At 37.8% G+C, this 21,071-nt stretch overlaps 1 long non-coding RNA gene across 1 annotated transcript in view; it reads right to left on the bottom strand.

Annotated features, from left to right (window-relative positions):
- Window positions 1–6,094, bottom strand: part of LOC134728798 (uncharacterized) — a 59,164-nt gene extending 53,070 nt beyond the window's left edge. The window contains exon 1 of the long non-coding RNA XR_010109607.1: window positions 5,965–6,094. This is a non-coding gene — a long non-coding RNA (uncharacterized LOC134728798). The remainder of the gene's footprint in view (window positions 1–5,964) is intronic.
- Between the last annotated feature and the right edge of the window lie 14,977 nt (window positions 6,095–21,071).

The following is a 21,071-nucleotide window of genomic DNA, read 5'->3' as shown; positions in this document are numbered from 1 at the left end:
AGGCCTCATCAGAAGCAGATGCCAGTACCACACATCCTGTCTAACCTGCAGAACTGTGAGCAAATTAAACCTCTTTTCTTCATAAGTTACCCACCCTCAGATATTTCTTTACAGCAATGCAAAAATGGACTAACACAGACAATGAATACCAATTCCAGCCCAACACCATCTGCACTGTTGGGGGATACAGTTCTTCCTACTAAACTTCCTCTTCTAAGTTCAGGTCCACCAGAGTCCTGAAGGAGCTACTGCTTGAATTACATGAAGAAGTGGATTTGAGCAGCATAAAAGGTCTTGTGTGATGGATACACCACAGGGGGTAGACTATAGTGGACATAGAGATGCACCACCTAGATTCCACTCCAAAGAAGGTCTTATTGTCCTAGGGGCTGGGAGCTCCGGGAGCTCCTTAAAGATGTCAGCTGCAAAGAGCCACCTCACACGAGTGTGTACTTTTCCAAGGCAGTCCATGCCCAATGACTGATTGCTGCAGGAGCATAAAGGTCTGACCATTTCAGCCCATCAAGGGTCTTCTCTGAAGAGCTATATTTGCTCTAGAACACCTCATTGGGTTGGCTGAGTCTTTGTCACATTTACATTGCAGTTTGACTTCTTCATCTTCCCAATCCTGCCTCCTTTTCCTTCCTTCCGCAGGTGTTGACCCCTTATAAATAGCCTGTTCACTAAACCTTTTCTTAGCGGCTTCTGAAGTACTCTACCTATGATGATCATCGAAAAACACCGAATGGCCAGGCATGATGGCTCACGCCTCAGCACTTTGGGAGGCCAAGGCAGGCAGATCACGTGAGGTCAGGAGTTTGAGAACAGCCTGGCCAGCATGGTGAAAACCCATTTCTACTAAAAATACAAAAATTAGCTGGGTGTGGTGGGAGGCACCTGTAATCCCAGCTACTCAGGAGGCAGACGCAGGAGAATCGCTTGATCCCAGGAGGCAGAGGTTTCAGTGAGCTGAGATCGTGCCACTGCACTCCAGCCTGGGCGACAGAGCGAGACCCTGTCTCAAAAAAAAAAAAAAAAAAAATCCCCAAATATCCAAGAACAAATCTAACAAAAGATGCATGAGGTCTCAAAAAATGCAAAATTATATTAAGAAAAATTAAGGAAGATAAAGTAAATGAAGGGATAATTCATGTTCATGGACTGAAAGTCAATATTGCACAGATTCGTATTCTCCCCAAATTGACCTACAAATGAAATGTAATCCCAACAAATACCTCAGCAAGTTCTATTTGAAAAAAAATTTCGCTGGGTGCACTGGCTCACACCTGTAATCCCAGCACTTTGGGAGGCCAAGGCGGGTGGATCATGAGGTCGGGAGTTTGAGACCAGCCTGGCCAACATGGTGAAACCCCGTCCCCACTAAAAATACAAAAATTAGCCAGGCATGATATTGCGCATCTGTAATCCCAGCTACTTGGGAGGCTGAGACAGGAGAATTGCTTGAACCCAGGAGGCGGAGGTTGCAATGAGCTGAGATCGCACCATTGCACTCCAGATCTGGGCTACAGAGCAAGACTCCGTCTCAGAAAAAAAAAAAAAAAAAAAAAAAAATCATGCTGATTTTAACATTTATATGGAAAGTAAATACCTCCTCCCTCAATTGAAGAAGAACAAATTTGGGGAATCTACTTAATATAGGAAATCGTAACTTATAGAACCACAGCCATGAAAAGAATGTGGCAGTGGCAAAAAGATGGCTAAATAGACCAATGGAATAGAATAGAGTGTTCAGAAACACACAGATTGACGCTTGACTTATGACCAGGTGATGCTGAAGAGCAACAGGGGAAGAATGGTCATCTCAACATAAGGTTTTGAATCAATTCATTTGTATATGAAAAAAATGAAACTTATTACCTACCTCATCTCATACTCAAAAATCAATTCTACGTGGACCGTAGATATAAATATAAAAGATAAAAGAGTAAAGCTTCTAGAAGATAATATAGAGAAGTATATTTGTAACTTTGGTATAGGAAAAGGTCTCTTAAACAGGAAACACACACACACACACACACACACACACACACGACTAATCACCTGTTCATCAAAAGACCCCATTATGACATTAGAAAGACACAGAATGGGAGAATCAACAAAGAATTTGATTCTATATAGTCAAAGGACAACTATAAGTCAATAAGAAATAGATAATCCCAATACAAAGCTAGGCAAAAAACTTGACAAATTATTTAAAAGAATTGGTTCATATGCAAATAAATGACCATTAAACATACGAAAAAGTGTACAACTTCATTAGTCATTAGGAAAAAGCACTTTACAATTATGAATGGTAAAACTGAAACTATCAGCAATACTAACTGTTGGTAAGCATCTAGAGAAACTGGAACTCTCATATATTGCTGATTGGAGCATGTGTTATGATTGCTTTGGAAAACCTTTCAGCAATATCTTCTATAGCTAAAATAAACATACCTCATGACCCAAAAATTCTACTTTTACTTTTATAGCTAACAAAAATGCACACATAAATTTTCATCAAAAACTATACACACATGATCACAGATGCCTGAGTTACAATAGTTCAAAACTGAAAACAACCCAGCTATCCATTCACAACAGAACGGATCAACAATTTTGCCATACTCATGCAACAGAACACTATGACAAAAAATAACAAGTTATGGCTACCTACAATAAAATGGATGCATCTCAGAACCTTAACTTTGAACAAAACCAAACCCTGAAAAAGTACAGACTGTATAATTTCATTTATATATACTTCAAAAGTATGCATGGAGATTGTTCAGGAAAAGGAGCATCAGGTAGTGACAATGAGGGGCACAGAAAGAATCCTGGGGTGCTGATATATGTCCCATTTCTTGACATGGGTAGTAGGAATATGAGGGTGTTTACTCTGTGAACATTTATGGAGCAGTACACATACGATCTGTGTACTTAACTTTTAAAAAATAATAAGTTGCATGCCTAGTACAATACTAGATAAAAGGAAACATTTATCTATTGATTTAATTTGTGGACTTCACTTGTCATACCCACAGTGTATCAAAAGAATGGGAGATCTGGGCACAGGAACAAAATATAAAAACCAGAACATTGTTCTCACACCTGTGTAAAGTCAGACCCAAACGTCTGTGCCAAAATCACTACACCCTTGGCACAGCTATGTGTATGCCCATGTGCCACTTTGTAGAAGAACTCACAATCACTTTGCAGAAGAAAACATTGCTCTCTGAGGCTGCAGGCCCAAACACAAAATTCTGTTTCTAAGATAACATCCTGTACCATACCTTATGCTTTACTTTGGCAACTGAACTGGAATAGTCATTGCCTCTCTTATTTTTAATTGGGGGGCTTCTCAGTGCTACATTTATGAGTTTCTTGTTTTTTTAAGTGGATAAAGCTGACCCACACCACAGCCCTAAATACTTTTACTAGTACAAGTACTATCCACTGCAGACACGTTCTTCACAGAGTAAAAATCTGTCTTCTCGATACTTTTGTCTGGCCAAAAAGACATCCTGCCAGGTTTATAGTGAAAGATCAGAGTTTGCTGACAACAGCGTGAGGAATATTTCCCATCCAGGGATGAGTGACTTCTGACAGGAGTTGCAGGTTTGGCAAGACATCACATGGATCAGGCCAAACCAAACACTGAGTGGAAAACTCCACTCAAACAGTGTACCATGGGCGCAGGCCCCCTGTGGCCAGCCCACGTGTGCAACCTACTCTGATTAGTAGTGAAACAGCAGTCTAACAGTACTGCACATACTGTACAGAGGATGTGCCTCAGCCAGGTGGAGGCAAGGAGACAAGACGGCTGGGACAACATCCCAGGCCTAATCAGAAGAGTACACTCTGAGTTTTTCCAGGAACTCGTAACGCCAGAGATATTTAATCATGGCTTTAAGGAAATATTTTAAGCATAAATGGCTTTTGTGACCCATATGTCTAAATATTTTCCCTTTTAGGCCAGAAGAGAAGGCACCTCGTCTTCACATCTCTACAAAGTGGAGAAAAAATAAAAAGAGAAAACTTAACTCACAAAATGTACCCTACCAGATCCACCATCTATTCTTGCCCTTGTTCTTCAATTGCAAATTCAGTAGTTAGAAACCGAGTTTCTATACACCTTGCATAGTGACAAGTACATGATTCATAGCCAATTATTGAATATTTATTCACACAATCTTTAAGTCTTCTTTGGTTAATTTATTTCAAATGCTACTATGTGGCATTTACTCATTATGTCTAAAACTGGAAAACATGAGCATGCCTGTACGTGGCAAATGCAGAGCAAGATATTCTCCCAAAACAGACGGGAAATCACTTTACATATAGCATATTACAGTAGACTTCACGGAGCACCTGAGCATGCCAAAAGATCCTATAAGTGGAAAGAAAGGTTAATTATTAAAATTCTGTGAACTTCAAAGATTTGGGAAGCTATATAAATACGATTACTCATGTCACACATACTAACATTTCTGTCTTACAATGGCTATTTACATTCAATTTACAAAAAGATACATATTTTCTGACACAAAAAATCTTGTTACTGAAACAACATATTCTTTCCAAATAAATGTATTGAGGTTCTATACAATACATTAAATAAAATAAAATCCTATCTGATCTATGTCTTATCATGCAAAGAATAAGGGAGAGCCGAAAATTATCATAAGCTGTTAATTTTAACAAAAAGGTCAGTTCCGCCTTCTGCTGTGTTTCTTCATGCCTTCCTGGGTCCACATCACTGTGCTTTGCAACTCTATTTTTTATTATTGTCTCAGTAAAAACTCAGAATTATGATTCTTCTCCCAAGTGGCAACTAAGAGTGAAAGACTTCACCCTGGGTGAGTTCCCTTGCCAAAGCAGCTAAGATTTCCTCTGCACCCATTTTCTAACGTCAAAGAGTTTAAGAGGAAACACAGGTTATTTTCTTCAACCCAGAAAATATTTTGACTGACATTTTTATATCTTTTTCTTTTATAATAATATCCAAAAATGTTTACAGCCATTTATAGTTTACAAAGTGCTGCCCCACAACCAGAACACTAAGAATCATATGTTCTGACCACTGTTTTGTAGATGCAGAAATAAAAGCCAGAACCTAATTCTAAGCCCCTGACCCTCAGCACAAAGCATTTTCTGCAACTGCTCCGAAAATGTGAAAGGGATGAGGCCGCTTAGAATTCCCTTCTATTGGGTGAAATGCAAAAAGAAAACACATGATCTAAAAGGAAGAGAGACTAATGGAGCCTCAAAAGATCCTTAGCAATTCTGACTAGGTCTCTGACAGAAAATTTTTAATAAAGGAAGGAGAACTGACATCAAAAGTAATAATTTCAACCTCTAAGGAATTCACTAAAAAATGAGAACAGCTTCAGCATTAGTATGACTGACACTAAAGCAGAAGCCCTGACAGGTGCTATAAAAAAAAGAAGAAGAAGAATCTGGGATTAGAACACCACGATTTCAGCCATAGCAGGATAGCTGTGGGTGAAAGTTGCTTGTAACCGGTAATTAATATCTCCACCATAGTCAAGTAAAAACAGAGTTTAATAGAATTTGAGTGTAATCGTAAGACTCCCAAAAGACATGACAATTTGAAAAAGGCTTGTGAGGAAAATTACAGTATTATCAGGCAAAGGGAAAACTCACAGTCTGGAAGTTGATTGTAACTGAAAAGAAAATCGTTAACCACCTTCAACTGATCAGGTCTTGTAACTATGCCAGCTGTGTCAGTGGAAGTTACTGGTGGATATCCCGTCCCACTAAATCTGAATGAGACTTCAGCCCACAATTCCACAGCTGTGGGAGTGTGTTAAGCCTTCCCATGATCTCCTTCTGCCTCATCCTCTCCTTCCCCATGGATGGTCCGTCTCAGTGTTTCATGGTGGCAACTGAATTGTGAAAACATACCTTTCACTGATTTCAAAAACTTAAAACAAACGTTACCTTATTTAAAAAATTATACTCGAAGAAGGAGCCAAGATGGCCGAATAGGAACAGTTCCGGTCTACAGCTCCCAGCGTGAGGGACGCAGAAGACGGGTGATTTCTGCATTTCCATCTGAGGTACCGGGTTCATCTCACTAGGGAGTGCCAGACAGTGGGCGCAGGTCAGTGGGTGTGCGCACCGTGCCCGAGCCGAAGCAGGGCGAGGCATTGCCTCACTTGGGAAGCGCAAGGGGTCAGGGAGTTCCCTTTCCGAGTCAAAGAAAGGGGTGACAGACACACCTGGAAAATCGGGTCACTCCCACCCGAATATTGCGCTTTTCAGACCGGCTTAAAAAACGTCGCACCACGAGATTATATCACGCACCTGGCTCGGAGGGTCCTACGCCCACGGAGTCTCGCTGATTGCTAGCACAGCCGTCTGAGATCAAACTGCAAGGCGGCAGCCAGGCTGGGGGAGGGGCGCCCGCCATTGCCCAGGCTTGATTAGGTAAACAAAGCAGCCAGGAAGCTCGAACTGGGTGGAGCCCACCACAGCTCAAGGAGGCCTGCCTGCCTCTGTAGGCTCCACCTCTGGGGGCAGGGCACAGACAAACAAAAAGACAGCAGTAACCTCTGCAGACTTGAATGTCCCTGTCTGACAGCTTTGAAGAGAGCAGTGGTTCTCCCAGCACGCAGCTGGAGATCTGAGAACGAGCAGACTGCCTCCTCAAGTGGGTCCCTGACCCCTGACCCCCGAGCAGCCTAACTGGGAGGCATCCCCCAGCAGGGGCACACTGACACCTCACACGGCAGGGTATTCCAACAGACCTGCAGCTGAGGGTCCTGTCTGTTAGAAGGAAAACTAACAAACAGAAAGGACATCCACACCAAAAACCCATCTGTACATCACCATCATCAAAGACCAAAAGTAGATAAAACCACAAAGATGGGGAAAAAACAGAACAGAAAAACTGGAAACTCTAAAACGCAGAGCGCCTCTCCTCCTCCAAAGGAATGCAGTTCCTCACCAGCAACGGAACAAAGCCGGATGGAGAATGACTTTGACGAGCTGAGAGAAGAAGGCTTCAGACGATCAAATTACTCTGAGCTACGGGAGGACATTCAAACCAAAGGCAAAGAATTTGAAAACTTTGAAAAAAATTTAGAAGAATGTATAACTAGAATAACCAATACAGAGAAGTGCTTAAAGGAGCTGATGGAGCTGAAAACCAAGGCTGGAGAACTACGTAAAGAATGCAGAAGCCTCAGGAGCCGAAGCGATCAACTGGAAGAAAGGGTATCAACGATGGAAGATGAAATGAATGAAATGAAGCGAGAAGGGAAGTTTAGAGAAAAAAGAATAAAAAGAAATGAGCAAAGCCTCCAAGAAATATGGGACTATGTGAAACGACCAAATCTACGTCTGATTGGTGTACCTGAAAGTGATGGGGAGAATGGAACCAAGTTGGAAAACACTCTGCAGTATATTATCCAGGAGAACTTCCCCAATCTAGCAAGGCAGGACAACGTTCAGATTCAGGAAATACAGAGAACGCCACAAAGATACTCCTCGAGAAGAGCAACTCCAAGACACATAATTGTCAGATTCACCAAAGTTGAAATGAAGGAAAAAATGTCAAGGGCAGCCAGAGAGAAAGGTCGGGTTACCCTCAAAGGGAAGCCCATCAGACTAACAGCGGATCTCTCGGCAGAAACCCTACAAGCCAGAAGAGAGTGGGGGCCAATATTCAACATTCTGAAAGAAAAGAATTTTCAACCCAGAATTTCATATCCAGCCAAACTAAGCTTCCTAAGTGAACGAGAAATAAAATACTTCACAGACAAGCAAATGCTGAGAGATTTTGTCACCACCAGGCCTGCCCTAAAAGAGTTCCTGAAGGAAGCGCTAAACATGGAAAGGAGCAACCGGTACCAGCCACTGCAAAATCGTGCCAAAATGTAAAGACCATCGAGACTAGGAAGAAACTGCATCAACTAACTAGCAAAATCACCAGCTAACATCATAATGACAGGATCAAATTCACACATAACAATATTAACTTTAAATGTAAATGGACTAAATTATCCAATTAAAATACACAGACTGGCAAATTGGATAAAGAGTCAAGACCCATCAGTGTGCTGTATTCAGGAAACCCATCTCACGTGCAGAGACACACATAGGCTCAAAATAAAAGGATGGAGGAAGATCTACCAAGCAAATGGAAAACAAAAAAAGGCAGGGGTTGCAATCCTAGTCTCTGATAAAACAGACTTTAAACCAACAAAGATCAAAAGAGACAAAGAAGGCCATTACATAATGGTAAAGGGATCAATTCAACAAGAAGAGCTAACTATCCTAAATATATATGCACCCAATACAGGAGCACCCAGATTCATAAAGCAAGTCCTGAGTGACCTACAAAGAGACTTAGACTCCCACACATTAATAATGGGAGACTTTAACACCCCACTGTCAACATTAGACAGATCAACGAGACAGAAAGTCAACAAGGATACCCAGGAATTGAACTCAGCTCTGCACCAAGTGGACCTAATAGACATCTACAGAACTCTCCACCCCAAATCAACAGAATATACATTTTTTTCAGCACCACACCACACCTATTCCAAAATTGACCACATAGTTGGAAGTAAAGCTCTCCTCAGCAAATGTAAAAGAACAGAAATTATAACAAACTATCTCTCAGACCACAGTGCAATCAAACTAGAACTCAGGATTAAGAATCTCACTCAAAGCTGCTCAACTACATGGAAACTGAACAACCTGCTCCTGAATGACTACTGGGTACATAACGAAATGAAGGCAGAAATAAAGATGTTCTTTGAAACCAATGAGAACAAAGACACAACATACCAGAATCTCTGGGACGCATTCAAAGCAGTGTGTAGAGGGAAATTTATAGCACTAAATGCCCACAAGAGAAAGCAGGAAAGATCCAAAATTGACACCCTAACATCACAATTAAAAGAACTAGAAAAGCAAGAGCAAACACATTCAAAAGCTAGCAAAAGGCAAGAAATAACTAAAATCAGAGCAGAACTCAAGGAAATAGAGACACAAAAAACCCTTCAAAAAATCAATGAATCCAGGAGCTGGTTTTTTGAAAGGATCAACAAAATTGATAGACCACTAGCAAGACTAATAAAGAAAAAAAGACAGAAGAATCAAATAGACACAATAAAAAATGATAAAGGGGATATCACCACCGATCCCACAGAAATACAAACTACCATCAGAGAATACTACAAACACCTCTATGCAAATAAACTAGAAAATCTTGAAGAAATTGATAAATTCCTCGACACATACACTCTCCCAAGACTAAACCAGGAAGAAGTTGAATCTCTGAATAGACCAATAACAGGAGCTGAAATTGTGGCAATAATCAATAGCTTACCAACCAAAAAGAGTCCAGGACCAGATGGATTCACAGCCAAATTCTACCAGAGGTACAAGGAGGAACTGGTACCATTCCTTCTGAAACTATTCCAATCAATAGAAAAAGAGGGAATCCTCCCTCACTCATTTTATGAGGCCAGCATCATTCTGATACCAAAGCCTGGCAGAGACACAACCAAAAAAGAGAATTTTAGACCAATATCCTTGATGAACATTGATGCAAAAATCCTCAATAAAATACTGGCAAAACGAATCCAGCAGCACATCAAAAAGCTTATCCACCATCATCAAGTAGGCTTCATCCCTGGGATGCAAGGCTGGTTCAATATACGCAAATCAATAAATGTAATCCAGCATATAAACAGAGCCAAAGACAAAAACCACGTGATTATCTCAATAGATGCAGAAAAAGCCTTTGACAAAATTCAACAACCCTTCATGCTAAAAACTCTCAATAAATTAGGTATTGATGGGACGTATTTCAAAATAATAAGCGCTATCTATGACAAACACACAGCCAATATCATACTGAATGGGCAAAAACTGGAAGCATTCCCTTTGAAAACTGGCACAAGACAGGGATGCCCTCTCTCACCACTCCTATTCAACATAGTGTTGGAAGTTCTGGCCAGGGCAATTAGGCAGGAGAAGGAAATAAAGAGTATTCAATTAGGAAAAGAGGAAGTCAAATTGTCCCTTTTTGCAGACGACATGATTGTGTATCTAGAAAACCCCATTGTCTCAGCCCAAAATCTCCTTAAGCTGATAAGCAACTTCAGCAAAGTCTCAGGATACAAAATCAATGTACAAAAATCACAAGCATTCTTATACACCAACAACAGACAAACAGAGAGCCAAATCATGAGTGAACTCCCATTCACAATTGCTTCAAAGAAAATAAAATACCTAGGAATCCAACTTGCAAGGGATGTAAAGGACCTCTTCAAGGAGAACTACAAACCACTGCTCAAGGAAATAAAAGAGGATACAAACAAATGGAAGAACATTCCATGCTCATGGGTAGGAAGAATCAATATCGTGAAAATGGCCATACTGCCCAAGGTAATTTACAGATTCAATGCCGTCCCCATCAAGCTACCAATGACGTTCTTCACAGAATTGGAAAAAACTACTTTAAAGTTCATATGGAACCAAAAAAGAGCCCGCATCGCCAAGTGAATCCTAAGCCAAAAGAACAAAGCTGGAGGCATCACACTACCTGACTTCAAACTATACTACAAGGCTACAGTAACCAAAACAGCATGGTACTGGTACCAAAACAGAGATATAGATCAATGGAACAGAACAGAGCCCTCAGAAATAACGCTGCATATCTACAACTATCTGATCTTTGACAAACCTGAGAAAAACAAGCAATGGGGAAAGGATTCCCTATTTAATAAATGGTGCTGGGAAAACTGGCTAGCCATATGTAGAAAGCTGAAACTGGATCCCTTCCTTACACCTTATACAAAAATCAATTCAAGATGGATTAAAGATTTAAACGTTAGACCTAAAACCATAAAAACCCTAGAAGAAAACCTAGGCATTACCATTCAGGACATGGGCATGGGCAAGGACTTCATGTCCAAAACACCAAAAGCAATGGCAACAAAAGACAAAATTGACAAATGGGATCTAATTAAACTAAAGAGCTTCTGCACAGCAAAAGAAACTACCATTAGAGTGAACAGGCAACCTACAAAATGGGAGAAAATTTTCACAACCTACTCATCTGACAAAGGGCTAATGTCCAGAATCTACAATGAACTCAAACAAATTTACAAGAAAAAAACAAACAACCCCATCAAAAAGTGGGCGAAGGACATGAACAGACACTTCTCAAAAGAAGACATTTATGCAGCCAAAAAACACATGAAAAAATGCTCATCATCACTGGCCATCAGAGAAATGCAAATCAAAACCACAATGAGATACCATCTCACACCAGTTAGAATGGCGATCATTAAAAAGTCAGGAAACAACAGGTGCTGGAGAGGATGTGGAGAAATAGGAACACTTTTACACTGTTGGTGGGACTGTAAACTAGTTCAACCATTGTGGAAGTCAGTGTGGCGATTCCTCAGGGATCTAGAACTGGAAATACCATTTGACCCAGCCATCCCATTACTGGGTATATACCCAAATGACTATAAATCATGCTGCTATAAAGACACATGCACACGTATGTTTATTGCGGCATTATTCACAATAGCAAAGACTTGGAACCAACCCAAATGTCCAACAATGATAGACTGGATTAAGAAAATGTGGCACATATACACCATGGAATACTATGCAGCCATAAAAAATGATGAGTTCATGTCCTTTGTAGGGACATGGATGAAATTGGAAATCATCATTCTCAGTAAACTATCTCAAGAACAAAAAACCAAACACCGCATATTCTCACTCATAGGTGGGAATTGAACAATGAGATCACATGGACACAGGAAGGGGAATATCAAACTCTGGGGACTGTGGTTGGGTGGGGGGAGGGGGGAGGGATAGCATTGGGAGATATACCTAATGCTAGATGACGAGTTAGTGGGTGCAGTGCACCAGCATGGCACATGTATACATATGTAACTAACCTGCACAATGTGCACATGTACCCTAAAACTTAAAGTATAATAATAAAAATAAAATAAAATAAAGAAATAAAAAAAGAAAAAAAAGAAAAAAAGAGAAAACATTATAAAAACAAATGAAGCCAAATGCTCAAAATTGGTTAATCTTGGAAAAAGTATACAAGAGTTTTAACAACTTTTCTGTATATTTGATAATATTTTAAATTATTTCAAATAATTTAATAATTTGTTGGTACTTTTTTTAAAAAAAAGAAAGGAAACTTTCAATGGAACTTAGTGGGTATCCACAGGACTAAGATGGACAATTAGTTGAAATGCATGTATTGAAACAGATATGTAAAAATTTTTGGTTTCATGATACTTAATCATCGTTGGAGGTTGCTAGGTCACCAGTTCATTACTCTGAAGATTGAGAAAGGAATGAATTAAACATTTTCCCCTGCCATTATTGTATATAATGTATCTCAGAGTAACCAGGTAAGTGATGGATGAGGAAGTGCTTTCCTTTATAGGATTCCAGCTAATAAATGCAGAAGAAATGACAGAATTGGATAAATCAACATTTGTAACTCCTAATGTAGTATTAGGTTTGGTGCAAAAGTAACTGCAGTCTTTGCCATTACTTTAAAAGGCAAAAAGCACAATTACATTGGCACCAACCTAATAACAGATCCAGTTGTGGCCATCAAGAGCCGCTAAAACCATCAGGAGAGAGTTTGATGGGGAACTTGATAATGGAGGGATCAGGTTAACACCTGAAACTCAAGCCTAAAAATTAATCCTAACATAACTAAAAGTGAGATAACCAGACATAATATACCTTATGATGCAATGCAATAGGAAATATATACTGCATCAATTATGCTTGACCAAAAAAAAGAACCTGAATCTAAACAAAAGTCTACATCCACCTATACCAATTAAAAAAAAAAAAAAACTAAATCCAGCATGTGGGGCAATCTACTAGGCAAATGGCCTAATTTCCTCAACAAATACATGGCATGAAAAAAAGGGGGTGAGAGGTAGTGACTGGTAGAGATTAAAAGGGATTTAAGAGACATAACAGTCAAATACAATGAATAAACCTCATTTAGACCCAGAATTAAAGCAACCAATGGTAATCAAAAAAAATTTTGAGATAATCATGGAAGTTTGAATATAGACTAGGTACTAAATATTAACAAAAGTAGTAACTTTTCAGTGTGAATATATCAGTGTGGCTTATAGAAAAGTTTTTTGTTATTTTTAGAATAAAATTTTAAAGTGTCCTTATCAGTTAGAGAAGCAGCCTCATTTATTTACTGGTTATATCACATGATGTCTGGGATTTTCTTTAAAATATTCCAGCAAAAACAAAAGTGGAGTGAATAGATGAAATAGGATTAGCAAAATGTCGTTAATAGTTGACGCTGGGAGATGGGTGTGTGAAGGTTTCATTTCTATTAAAAAGAAAAAAAATTAAAAGCCTGGAAGACATATCAAAAAAAAAAATTATACTCACACCGACCTTTATGAGCAATGGAGATTGTATTCAAGATTTCAGAAGAGAAGGATGTGGCATAGCTCAAATTTTAAATTCCATCTTTCAGACACCCTTTTTTCTCAAAATTTCCCTGACAAACATGGGTTTTGGAATTTCTTTCTTTACCCCTTCTCCAGCTTGTACCTCATCTGGTCTCCCAACCTCACATCTTCCTAACTGCTCTTACTTCCCACTGACCTTTTTTCTTATTTTCTTCCCCCTCCATCTTAGGAAATGAAAGTTTTTTTCTTCTCTATGGCTTAACAATTTGGTGACTGTTTTTCATTGTTGAAATGTTCACAAGGTCTCACCATCCAACCCATGAGCTTTCCCAAGCATTTTTCTCCAACAATAGCTCTTAACAATAGTAAAGGGAAAAAGAAATGGGGCAGAGTCTTAAATGACCAAATGACCCTGGCTGGCCATTAATTTCCAAAAAACATACATTTAACAATTAATTTAGATAATGTATGATTTGTGTTATGCATTTAGTATTCATAGTTGTTTTAGAAGCAAATTGCTTGGACATATCTGGATCACAACAATTTGAAGGACCAGCAACCAAAGTTCCTCATGCAGAGTCTTGAGCCCTAATTAAGAACACAGCATCCGAAGCATGACAGCTGAGGTGCAAATTCTGACTCTCCAGAATTCTTAGGCAAGTTACTCAACCTCTCTGCAACATGGAATGATAATAATATCATTCCATATATAGCTAAAATGGCCATTAAAAATTAATCCTACCTCAACTCCAGCTACATACAAATAAAGTAATTTTCAAGGAAAATAAAAAACACAAGAGAAAAATCTCATCCTAAAGTATGTTCACATTTTCCAAGAGATTTCAAAATGGCAACAAGAAGTATTCATTTTCAATTGTTTCCACATTTACATTGAAAATATCTTGGCTATCAAAATTACTAGAAAACAAATACATATATGCAACATGGAATGATAATAATTGTTTCTACCTCGTAGGGTTATCATATGGATAAAATTAGTTAATACATGTGAAGTCCATAGAACATTGCCTGGCCCATAGTAAGGGTTGAATAAATGTTGGCTGATGCTAGAATTAAACTCATCCCAGAAGGCAGTGGTGTCTTTCTGCCTTACTTCTCCTCTTAAGCACTTACTAGTTTTACTATTTATTTGTCAATTATTAATGTGCTACTTTGAAATAACTTATACATCTGTACTATAATAGACTACATCTTACATGCATAGCTGTATTCAATAGCATATATACAACTACCTGTTCTAGACTGTAATCCTCTTACACACATTGAGTCCATTTTAACATCTTTGTATCTACCATAGTGCTCAACACAGTACTTCCCCCAAAATAGGGATCTAATTAATATTTATTAGTTTATGTTATAATAATGACAATTGTGTTTTGATATATTTTTAACCTGGGTTATGGCCTTATCTGAAATCACCTCGAATGATATTTACCAGGTAGTACTTGCCTTTTACTTCCTCTTTCTTTCTGGAGACATTCTAATTTTTATTTCCATGGGCTTTTCACTGTCCCTGCTGAAATTTCAGCCCCCGCCAAAATGAAAGAAAGCAGGCTAAATAGATATTAGATTCATGACGATGCATCTATATCAATGGTAAAGAACACATTTCTGTATTTGTTTTCTAGTAATTTTCATAGCCAACATATTTTCAATGCAAAATGTGGAAACAATTGAAAATGAAGTATTGTTGCCATTTTGAAATCTCTTGGAAAATGTAAACATACTTTAGGATGAGATTTTTCTCTTGTGTTTTTTATTTTCCTTGAAAATTACTTTATTTGTATGTAGCCGGAGTTGGGGTAGGATTAATTTTTAATGGCCATTTTAGTGGAAAGTCAAGGATTAAACACTGCTTTCTAAATGCTTATGTCATGTTACCTCTTCATTGCTCTACTTACATCTCTTATTCTTATCCTCATCTGTACACATAGTCGACCTTAAAATGAGTTCTCAGACTCAGAGATTAATTTCATGAACTAAAGGAAGTCAGCCAAAGTGGAAAAGAGGAGTCAATTTCAGGTCTCTGATTCATTTTGGTCCACAAAGTCTGAGGTTTGAGTTGCCTCCAAACACCTGCACATAACTAGGAGAACAAAAATATGTTTTGTGACTCTCTAACCAACCACCTCTTAATGAAATGAATATTGTCATTTCCACAGGATAATTTTCATGGAAATGCACTTGGCTAAGCAATGGTGAATACATAAAGTCCAATTATTCACATACCATGCCTCTCTATTCATGAAGATAAATATATATCAGATTATGGAGATACATATACAACCTGTCTTCTATAATAGTAGTAAACACCCAAGGGTGTTTAGAGTAACACTGAAAAGAAGTAAAACAAAAGGTACACAATCTATGGTCTAAGGCAGATTAAGTCAGGGCTCATCACCAGGCCACCATCCATCAACCCTCATTCTGACACCTATATCCAAGATAACCATTTGCAGCAAGTGATATACATAGGAGCTTGTGTTTTGCAAAAAGAATAAGAAAAGGGAATTTGTGACTGGAGTTTTATACTCTGAGAAGAGACAAATGGTAGGGATGCTATCATGTCTGTTCCAAACAGAACTACAGTTCTATGTTTCAGCCCGTATAATTAGTGGGATGAGGTCAAAAATTACTAAACTCTTCTCCATGAAAGATTCTGTAAGACATTGAGCCCAAGAAGAGGTTCTCTGGGCCTTTAACTTTATTTTAAGTTGAGGGATAGTATTGGGAAAAGGCCATCCATGAAACCCTACAACATTTTGGCAACTCAAGGGCTATAGCTTGATGCAAAGTATTTTGGGGGGAGACATTTATCTTAAAGTAAATTAGTAAACCATGATGTGCAATGACAATAATGAACCTTCTCAGGTAGCAGTTCTATACACTTGGGAGCTAAAACATAAGAAGAAAAAGTCTGGGCCCAAAGGACAACCACATCTAGAGTGTGGACATTTTGAGACATCATTCTGGAAATATATGGAAATAACTGGGAGGTATTGAGATCCTGCTGTTATGCAGATAGAGGCTAACAAGTCAGCAGATATGTGGGTTAAATGTATAATAGGATTTTTTAAAGCTAATAAGTGAAAGCATCCTTTTCCCTCCTAACTTTAGAAATGTTTGCAAGATTAAAGCAGGGTTAGGCAGAAGGAAAACAAAGATAGCTTTTATTACTGATGGATTCATGAATGTGGCTTCAGTGTTCAGTAATCACGAGCTTTCTAATACTGGATCCTCAAATTAAACAGAGTTACTCCAGTCACAGGCAATATTGAAGGCTGTAGATCTCTCCACTGGAATAGAAGGAAGGTCATAGATGAATACGCTCTCTCTGCAGGCTGACCCTGATGAGATAAAAAGAATTAGGCTACCTATGCAAAATTCCTCTTTCCAAACTCACGAGTCATCTTGGGAGCACTGAAGGAGAGAGTTGGATAAGCCACCAAGAGTCTTATACTTGTGGAATTCCTTCCACATGGAAAGACAAACTCTGTGGATAGGACCTTTCTAAACCGCCAGCAATGTGCAAAGAGCCTGGCACAGGGCCTATCATGTAACAGACTACAAAACAACCTACCGTGCTCCAGGCACTTACTTGCTAACAACAGGAGTTGGATACCAAGAAATATTTGTCTTCCTTACTCCCAGAACACAGTATATACTGGATATTTGCTGAATTCTACTCTTCCTCCTTTTTCAAAGGGTTAGAAGAAATATGCTTCTTAAAAGTAACAATTCGTAGTAAACAAGGCTATTTAGCAACTCTACAATTACAAAGGTGATGTGAAAAAGACTTCTACCTCCCAGTTGGATGATCCATGGAGGTAAGGACAGAGGAGCAATAGAGACCATATTCAGATTCAAAGTAACTTTTATCAAGTGCCCACTGTGTCAAGCACTAAGCTAATACTTTCATAAATGATTGCATTTTTTTACAATTAAATACTTAACCACATCACAGGAAGAAAAATTGAGATGCAAGAGTGTTAAGTAACTTATTCAAGGAGTCATAAAAAAGAAGAGGTAGAATAATATTTTGAACTAAGTATGACCCAGACTCATTTCATTCCACTATATTGCACACAACTTCAGCATATAGATATAAAGACAATTATAGCTTTTTTAAAATGGATTTTGTGGGAAAAGCAAAAAAAAAAAAAAAAAAAAAAAAAAAAAACACTTGTGCTACTTTGAATCATACTATTAGGTAAGTTAAAATAATCTACTTAATATTATACCAGTTCTTCTAAAACTAGTTTTAAAGGATTTTTAAATCCTCAATGCATGTTTTTAAAAAAACAGTTTAAAAGACCAAGAGCTATATGGCCAATATATCAATAAATAGTCTTTGTTTCTCTTTAAATCATGCTGTATATGTTCTTCTTCAAACCCAAACCTTGGATAGTTACCAAAATTAGAGAAATTTTCCTTTACACTGCTCAGATACAGGATAACCCAGTGATCCCACTCTCTTGCAGGCATTTCACATGAGACATTTTAAACACAGGTGGAGATAATCTATGGATGCAAACCAACATAAAATCTGAAGTGGAAGAAAGCAGAGCCCCTCTTTTGTGAAGTGATAGCGCAGAGAAGCAGTACAGAGCATCTAGAAGGAATATCAGGAACCTTTCGGCATAGCCTGCTTTAATTGTTCCCAGGAGCTCCCTTGGCTGTTCTGCACATTTCCTCTTAGCCTTATTTTCCACCACAACACTTCCCAGAGTGATTAGAAGCAAATAACAATGCCAGGCAAGTCCAAGTACACTGCAGATCCTCCCAAACAGTTGACACTTCCTGCTGCTTTCATTGGCAACTGCATAATGTAGCTTACTAGACAGATTTTAATTTGAGTTCTATTCATGCAATAATTTGAAATTTTTATTGATACGTTTTCAAAATTATTTCTAGTTTCCTATTTAGAAAGAGCAAGTTATACTTTGGGTTAAGAGACAGAGGTTTTACATTGTGCTGGCCTTAAACATAAATGGAATAAGCCATAATCTGAAGAGTATTATTTGAGAGACATCCACGGAAGTCTAAATTATCTAAATTTTTTTGCCTTGACATTTCTCACCTTTTTTATCCACTTTATCTTATATATATTCATTGCTAGAGTCTCTCATTTGAGTTGGAAAAATAAAACAAATTATCTCTGAAAGCTATTAAAACACACATTATATAGAAAGAAATAAATAGAGAAAGATTATACACAAGAAGATTCCATATTGCATTGAGAAATCATGGTAAATTTCTTTATGTGGCTACAAATATTTCATCTTTAGGAGCAGAGATCGAGGAGAACATATGTAGAGTGCACCGAATTAGAGAAAACATCCGAGCCTATTACTTTGTTAAGTTTGCCAAAGAAGTTTTTCACATAGTTATGGTAGTTACGTCATGTCTCTTGTTTCTAAGACCTGTGAGTACATTAAACTTTGTTATTTTGAGTCTGTCCTATGTCCCCTCTTGTGGAAACACCTTACTGATAATCCCAAAAAAAAAAAAAAAACCAGGAGGACTATGGACATAGCAGGGAATGACTTGAGAAATTCCTAACTTCCTGCTTATGTTGACCATGAGTCTCTGTACAAGCAAAATAAAAACTAAACAGAGTTGTAAACTACCAGGACAGTGAAGGTATGTCCCAATTTTTACACAGAGACACTCAAAAAAGGTTGAGAGACAAGTTGGGTAAGGTAATAAGAACATCTCTGTCCAGGCTTTGGCTTACCACAAGCTTAACGAAGTAGAGACTTCAGTGGTCACACATGAGAAAGAATAGAGACTTTAGAAAATTAGTTCAGGAAAGTCACTAAACAAACAAAATCAACAGCAACAACTACAAAATAAAAACAGCAATAAAACACCTTAGAGAGGAGATATGAGTTCCAGAGTTGCCTCATTATATTATCTTAAATGTTCAGTTTTCAACAACAACAACAACAAAAATATGAGACATGCAAAAGACAGGAAAGTACAACTCATATGCAGGGGAAAACCAGTCTCTTAGGAAGTCCATGTTGTAGACTTACTAGACAAAGATTTTTAACTCCTTATGATAAAGAAATAACAGAAACCATGTCTAAAGAACTAAATGAAAGCATAAGAATGATATTTTACCAAATAGAGAACATAAATTAAAATATATAAATTATTTTTAAATGAGCCAAATAGAAATTCTAGAGTTGAAAAGAATAACAATTTAATTTATAAATTCACTAGAGGGGCTCAACAGCAGATCTGAGCTGCCAGAAGAAATAATCAATGAACTTGAATATAGGCAAATTGAGATTATCCTGCATGAGGAGCAGAAAAAAAAAAAGAACAAGAAGCATGAAGAAAGCCCCTAGAGACCAATGGTACACTATCAAACATAGCAACAAACACATAATAAGAGTCTCAAGGGAAAAGAAAAGAGAAAACTGACAGAAAGAATATTTGAGGGAAACAATAACTGAAAACATCCCAACTTGGATAACAAACATCAACCCATACATATAAATAGCTCAACAAACTACAAGTAGGATAAACTGAAAGAGATTACCTACATACAAAATAATCAAACTGTCAAAAGGCAGACAGAGAACTTTTAAAGCAGTAAAAGAGGTGATTCAACATTTAAAAATAATCATCAATAAGATGTATAGGCAACAGTTCATCAGAAACAATGGAGGCCAGATGGCAGTGGAATTGCATATTCAAAGTCATGAAAGAAAAAGACAGCTAACCAAGAATCCAGGAAAATAACCCTTCAAAAACAAAGACTAAATTAAGACATTTCCAGGTAAACAAAACACTGAGAGCACTTGCAGCCCTCTAAGAAACAATAAGGAAGCCCTGCAGGCTGAAATGAAATGATTGTTCCCAGGGGCTCCTAGGGAGCCCTGGACACTGGACAGAAACTTGAATCCATACAAAGAAATAAAAAACATCAGTAATGTTAACTATGTAGGTAAACATAAAATACAGTATAGATATCTTTTTCCTTTGCAACTATTTTCTTTTTCTGAGTAATTTAAAAGAAAATTGCATAAAGCAATATTTATAAAATGGTGTGAATGGACTTGTAATGTTTAAAGATGTATTTTATGACAATAGCACAAGTGGGGAGGACATGGAGCTCTATACAGGAACAAAGTTGTGTATACTATTAAAACTAGTTGGTGTTATTTTTGAACTAGACTGATATAAATAAACTGTTAATTGTCACCCCTAGGAAAATTCCGTAAAAATAAGTATGTCTAGATCTAACAGATATCTGCAGGACACTCCACAAAAACACCAGAATACACATTTTTCTCAAGTGCACATAAAACATTACCCAGGATATGCCTTATTTTAGGCTATACAACACCTTTAATAAATTTAAAATAATTTAAAAGGATTAATTTTAAATAATTTAAATTACACAAAGTATGTTTTCCAACCACAATAGAATTAAATTATAAATCAATAATATAACTTTGGAAAATTCACACATATGTAAAAATTAAACAATACACTGCTAAATAAACAAGGAGTTAAAGAAGAAATTGCCAGGAAACGAATCACAAAGAGGAA

Source organism: Pan paniscus, chromosome 14, assembly GCF_029289425.2.
Source record: "Pan paniscus chromosome 14, NHGRI_mPanPan1-v2.0_pri, whole genome shotgun sequence".
NCBI classification, from domain to species: Eukaryota; Metazoa; Chordata; class Mammalia; order Primates; family Hominidae; genus Pan; species Pan paniscus.
This window is presented reverse-complemented; position numbering and strand designations above follow the sequence as displayed.